Source organism: Pan paniscus, chromosome 2 (genome assembly GCF_029289425.2).
Source record: "Pan paniscus chromosome 2, NHGRI_mPanPan1-v2.0_pri, whole genome shotgun sequence".
Lineage (NCBI taxonomy): Eukaryota > Metazoa > Chordata > Mammalia > Primates > Hominidae > Pan > Pan paniscus.
In genome coordinates, this window is record NC_085926.1 from 194,838,435 (window position 1) to 194,845,176 (window position 6,742).

Here is a 6,742-nt window from a genome sequence, read left to right on the forward strand (position 1 = left end):
TTTATTTTTTAGATACAGGGTCTCTGTCGCCCAGGCTGGAGTGCAGTGGCACGATCTCGGCTCACTGCAGCCTTGAACTTCTAGGCTCCGGCGATCCTCCTGCCTCAGCCTCCCGAGTAGCTGGGACCACAGGCCCCGCCACCATGCCCGGCTCAGTTCCATGACTTTTGACACGTGAAACCACCAGGCTAGTCTCCCCCCAAGTTCAAGAAGTCCTCTCCTCCCAAAAGTACCCTCCTGCCCCTCTGCAGCTAATCCTTCACCTCCCCTCCGCCCTGGTTCCAGACAGCTGCTCATCTGATTTCTGTCACTGCCCTTTGCCTTTCTCGCAATTGCATACAAGGAGAACCATTCACCGTGTGGTCTTTTGTGCCTGGCTTTCTTCGCTTAGCACCATGCAGCTGAGCGTCGCCCATGTGGCGTGTGTGTGTTGTATTTTCCTCTACCTTGGTCTTGAGACCTCCCTGGAGAGCCACTGTAAAGGCCAACTCTGCCCTGACAGGGCTCCTGGGATTTGGTCGTGGGTGTTCGCCGTGGGCCTTTCATGGGGCACCTCTGTATCCTGGCTGACCTGTGACCGGGTGTCCCTCTCCCAGGAGACATATTTATCCTGGCAGATCTCCTTGTGCTTCTTGTCTGACCTGTATCTAGTTTATTCCTACCAAGATAGCTGCTCTCTAGGAAAAGCCCTGACCAGGGAAAACGTTACGTTTGAGCGTCTCAGTCAGGCATGACACAGAGCAGGCAACACAACGAAACACAGGAACTAACAGAAGTGGTCCTATTACTTACAGATCTACAGGGGAAGAGGGCACACTGAGGGCCATCGGGAAGGTCTTGGGGACACTGTACACAATCGTCGTGGGGGTGGGGGGAGCCAGAGAGAGACGGACCTGTGGGCTGAGGCTTTTATTGGAGTCCAGGGCATTACTCAAGCAGTTTTCCCAAGGGGAGCTCTAATTGGTTCACCTAGAGGAGGGAACTGGAGTCCTGTGGGGCCACCTTGTGACTTAGGGGTGGTCACTGAGACATATCTGCATAGTCCGTGCAGGGTGTGGGCGTCAGTGGGCTGAGTCTAGTTGGTTGTATGTACACATCCCACAGGGAGGCAGTTACCAGGAGGTGGCTACATAGGACCGGATATCTGGATGGAATGTGTTGAGATACTGTTTCCAGCAGAGAGCTGGAAACTGTATCCAAGGTGACTAAGCCCTGCTTCTAGTATGAAATTGTTAACCCTATACTCAAAATGGATACTGAAGCAACCTAAAATTTCAGGTATTTACTAAAGTGTGTATCAAGTTCCCTCCTTACCACTGGTGAGTAGTATTCCATTGTATGGATATGCCACAGGCTGTTTGTCCATTTGGACATTGATGGATGGACTAAAGTTGGCCGAGCTGGGCTGGTGGGGAGGCACCCTCTCAGGACCCCAAAGGAGGGTGCGGGGTTGTTGGATGTCTGGGTTGTTTCCAGTTTGAAGGCATTGTGAATAAAACTGACTTGAGCCTTCCTAGAAAGTTTTTTGAATGTACATATGTTTCATTTCTCTTGGGTAAAATGCCTGGAAGTAGGTGGGATGGCTTGGTTGCATGGTGAGTCTTTTTTTAAAAAATTTAATTAATTAATTAATTAATTTTTTTGAGACGGAGTCTTGCTCTGTAGCCTAGGCTGGAGTGCAGTGGCACCATCTCAGCTCACTGCAAGCTCCGCCTCCTGGGTTCATGCCAGTCTCCTGCCTCAGACTCCCATGTAGCTGGGACTACAGGCGCCTGCCACCAAGCCCGGCTATTTTTTTTGTATTTTTATCAGAGACAGGGTTTCACTGTGTTAGCCAGGATGGTCTCGATCTCCTGACCTCGTGATCCACCCACCTCGGCCTCCCAAAGTGCTGCGATTACAGGCATGAGCTACCACACCCAGCCTTTTTTTTTTTTTTTTTTTTTTTTTTGAGACGGAGTCTCGCTCTGTCGCCCAGGCTGGAGTGCAGTGGTGCAATCTTGGCTCACTGCAACCTCCGTCTCCTGGGTTCAAGTGATTCTCCTGCCTCAGTCTCCTGAGTAGCTGGGATTACAGGCGTGCACCACCACGCCCAACTAATTTTTGTATTTTGGGAGAGATGGGGTTTCCCCATGTTGGTCAGGCTGGTCTTGAACTCCTAACCTTGTGATCCACCTGCCTCGGCCTCCCAAAGTGCTGTGATTACAGGCGTGAGCCACCACACCCAGACTTTTTTTTTTTTTTTTTTTTGGGACAGAGTCTTGCTCTGTCGCCCAGGCTGGAGTGCAGTGGTGCAATCTTGGCTCACTGCAACCTCCGTCTCCGGGGTTCAAGTGATTCTCTTGCCTCAGTCTCCTGAGTAGCTGGGATTACAGGCGTGCGCCACCATGCCCAACTAATTTTTGTATTTTGGGAGAGATGGGGTTTCACCATGTTGGTCAGGCTGGTCTTGAACTCCTAACCTTGTGATCCATCCGCCTTGGCCTCCCAAAGTGCTGGGATTACAGGTTTGAGCCACCGCGCCTGGCTGCATGGTAAGAAATTGTTTTTCAAAGTGGTCATACTATTTGACATTACCACCAGCAATGTATGAGAGCCCATAGCATTCTATGGTTTGTCTTTTCATTTTCTTTTTTTCCATGAGACAGGGTCTCATGCTGTCTCCCAGGCTGGAGTGCAGTGGTATAATTGTAGCTAAATGCAATCTCGAACTCCTGGGCTCAAGTGATGCTCCCACCTCAGCCTTCTGAGTAGCTGGGATGATAGGCACACGCCACCATGCCTGGCTAATTATTTTTATTTCAATTTTTTATCTTTAGTAGAGATGAGATCTCGCTATGTTGCCCAGGCTGGTCTTGAACTCCTGGGCTCAAGTGATCCTACTGCCTCAGCTTCCCAAAATGCTGGGAATACAGGTGTGAGCCACCACACCCACCTGTTTTTTCATTTTCCTAATGTTATCTTTCAAAGAGCCAAAGTTTCTAATTGTGACAGCGTCCAATTTATTAAACATTTTCCTTGATTGCCTACCTTAAGGTGAGGTTGCAAATATTTTCTCCTATATTTTCTTCTAGAATTGTATAGTTTTGGCTTTTTGTTTAGGTCTATGATACACTCAAACTAATTTTATGTGTGGTGTGAGGTAAAAATCAAGGGTCTTATTTATTTATTTATTTATTTAAGATGGAGTCTCGCTCTGTGGCCCAGGCTGGAGTGCAGGTTGCATGATCTCAGCTCACTGCAACCTCTGCCTCCTGAGTTCAAGTGATTCTCCTGCCTCAGCCTCCTGAGTAGCTGGGATTACAGGCACCCGCCACAACACCTAGCTAACTTTTGTATTTTTAGTAGAGACAGGGTTTCAACATGTTGGCCAGGCTGGTCTCGAACTCCTGGCCTCAAGTGATCCACTGGCCTTGGCCTCCCAAAGTGCTGAGATTACAGGCGTGAGCCACCGTGCCCGGCCAAGGCTCATTTTTAGATATAGATCTAGATATCCACTTTTCCAGTACCATTTGTCGAGAAAGCTATCTTTACCTTGACACCTTTGTCAAAAATCACCTGTGGTTAATCCAGTGCTGGAGATAAGCAGGAGGTGCTCTGGGCGCCTTGAGAAGGGGGCACCCAATTAATCCAGCCAGGTCTAGTCCAGGAAGCCTCCCCAGAGGGGCAACAAAGGAATCCAGGCAGAGGGCCTGTTGGTAGCTTAGAGTTGTGTTTTTGTGGATTGTGTAGGTATAGTGGGGTGTGGGGAAGACATAGAGCTAGAAGTAGGCAGGACCCAGATTGGGGTGGGGCGGGGACCTCACGTGCTTTGCTAAGGAGCTTGCACTTTATCCTGGGAGTGATGAGGGGCCACCGAGAGGCTTAGGCAGGGAAATAACACAGCCAGACTCTGGCAGTTTGGAACATTGACTCCGGCTGCGGAGGAAGGACTGAAGGAGGTTAAAATGGAGGCAGGCTGGCCAGTAACTGGGAGGTGATGATAGGAAGGGAAACTTCCTCTGATTATTCTTTTTGTTTTCTCTTTTAGTTAGAGGTGGAGTCTCACTAAGTTGCCCAGGCTGGTCTCAAACTCTTGGCCTGGAGCAACCCTCCTGCCTTGGCTTCCCAAAGTGCTGGGATTATAGGCATGAGCCACCGTGCTTGGTCTACCTCGTTTTAAGAGTTGACTTTCGTATCGTGCTGGAGAATGACCTATTCTAAATCAATGCCGTGGAATTCAGTGGGTGGAGGCCACAGGACGTGGCGACTGCTAATGCCGTGGAATTCAGTGGGTGGAAGCCACAGGACGTGGTGACTGTTAATGCCGTGGAATTCAGTGGGTGGAAGCCACAGGACGTGGTGACTGTTAATGCCGTGGAATTCAGTGGGTGGAAGCCACAGGACGTGGTGACTGTTAATGCCGTGGAATTCAGTGGGTGGAAGCCACAGGACGTGGTGACTGTTAATGCCGTGGAATTCAGTGGGTGGAAGCCACAGGACGTGGTGACTGTTAATGCCGTGGAATTCAGTGGGTGGAAGCCACAGGACGTGGTGACTGTTAATGCCGTGGAATTCAGTAGGTAGAAGCCACAGGACTTGTGACTGTTTTGGAGTGAGACTGACAGAAAGATGTTCTGTCTGGGGGAGTGGTTCTCAGCCTTCTTTCAGACTGATCATGCTGGACTTCCTGCCAGAGGCTCTGTGTCTGAGGGCCAGCAGGGAGGCCCAGGCCTCCGTGTTTTACAGGCCTCCACGGTGGCTTCTGATGTACAGCCAGCATTGAGAACCACTGCTCCAAGTTGACAGCAGATCTCATACTTGGCAAATGGGTGGGTGATAGTTCCAGTCCCGACACAGGGAGCACAGGGGGTGGAGCAGATTTAGGGGGAGTTTAAATTTGGTTTTAACTACTTGACACTTTGAGGTACTGTTGGGAGATTTCCATGCAGAGGAAAGTTGAATGTGTGGGTTTAAAGCTCAGAAGGGAAGGTGGACTGGGAAAACAGTCTGGTTGGACATCAGCACATGGAGCAGGGGTTAACCAGGAGGGAGTTATACAGACAGTTTTATGGGTATGCATACATGTACATTGTTTTTCCTGGGGCAAATAGGGTTTCTGATTTCACAGGGCCCATGACCCCACAAAGGTTAAGAGCCTCTGATGAGGACAGCGGTTGATCCATGGGACAAAATAAGATTACTGTGGAACCCTGCTGGGGCAAGAAGGGAAAAGGCCCCTTCTTTTCTCTGGCCCAGCTGGCAGGTGCTATCTGCCTCCCCTCAGGCCCCTGCCTGCCGGGGATCTATACCTCTCTAGCTGCCACAGCAACGCTTTGTCACCCTTTAGGTTCTTGTGTTTGATCGAAGTCTTTTCTCCTTTAATTTAGATTTTTAACCAAAGTAATATATGTGCACAATTGTAAAAGTTTGGATAGATACACAACTTTTTTTTTTTTTTTTTTTTTTTTTTGAGATAGAGTCTCACTCTGTCACCCAGGCTGGAGTGCAGTGGTGCGATCTCGGCTCACAGTGCAACTTCCGCCTCCCAGGTTCAAGCGACTCTCCTGCCTCAGCCTCCCGAGTAGCTGGGATTACAGGCGCCCACCACCACGCCCGGCTGATTTTTGTATTTTTAGTGGAGATGGGGTTTCACCATGTTGGCCAGGCTGGTCTCAAACTCCTGACCTCAAGTAATCCTGCCCACCTTGGCCTCCCAAAGTGCTGGGATTACAGGCGTGAGCCACCGTGCCCGGCCCACAAAACTTAAAATGAGAAACAGCCCCGAATATAAGAGCCTTTCCTTAGTCTGAGATGTAATTGAGTAACTCTAAGGCCTTCTCTGGGTCAGCCTCACTGTCATCTTCCCTCAAATAGTCCAGCCCCGCTTCTCCCTATCATCAAGTCCTCTCCCCTTCCTTTGTCCCCTCTCACCTTTCCTCTTCCTTGTCCTCATTGTCACCATTGGTAAGCACGACTGAGCACCCAAAGCGTGCCAAGACACTGTAGGAAGCTGGAGGATGGGTGCAGAGCCCATGCTGTAAGCATCTTTGTCTCCCTCTTTCTCTGCCCCAGGCCCGCATGGAGTGGCACAAAGTTCCCAGGCAGAACCAGGCTCAGGAACAGCTGAAGTCCTGGTCTGGCCTTCCTGTGGTTTTCCTAACTCACCAAGTTACAGGTCAGTTAGAGCAGCAGCGCTTCTGACCTCGGTGAGGAGTTGGAAGGATCTGGACGGGAAGTCAGAGCCTGGGTAACAGTCCTGGCTCTGCCACCCACTAGATGTGTAACCCCAAGTCAGCTGATTCCTCTCCAGGTGCCTCGGCTTCCACATCTGTCGTATGACCCGTGATCTCTGGGAAGCCACACAGCTCAAGGTCTTGGGGGTAAGACACCTGATATAGCCCCGACCCTCTCAGGCCACGATGGTGCCGATAGTCCCATGGTGTCAGCTCATGGGACATCTGCAGAGACTGGCCATTGTGGCTCCCTCCTGACTCTGCATTCATGGGGAGTCCGCTGCCCAGAGCCCATATTAGGAGCCCTGGGGGAGGACTCATCCTGCCTGCTTTGCCATTTCCTCAGCCTGACTGGCAAGCAGCCTTTTTCCTCCCAGCCTCTACCCCGCCTACCGTGTTTCATGGCAGCATGGAATGGTAATGTTTGGACTTTGCCATTCAAAGGATTTGAAGGATATTTTTATCTTTCAAGAAGATTTGAATCAAAACAGTGAATCCAAATTATACAAATACTGATTAATTTTTAG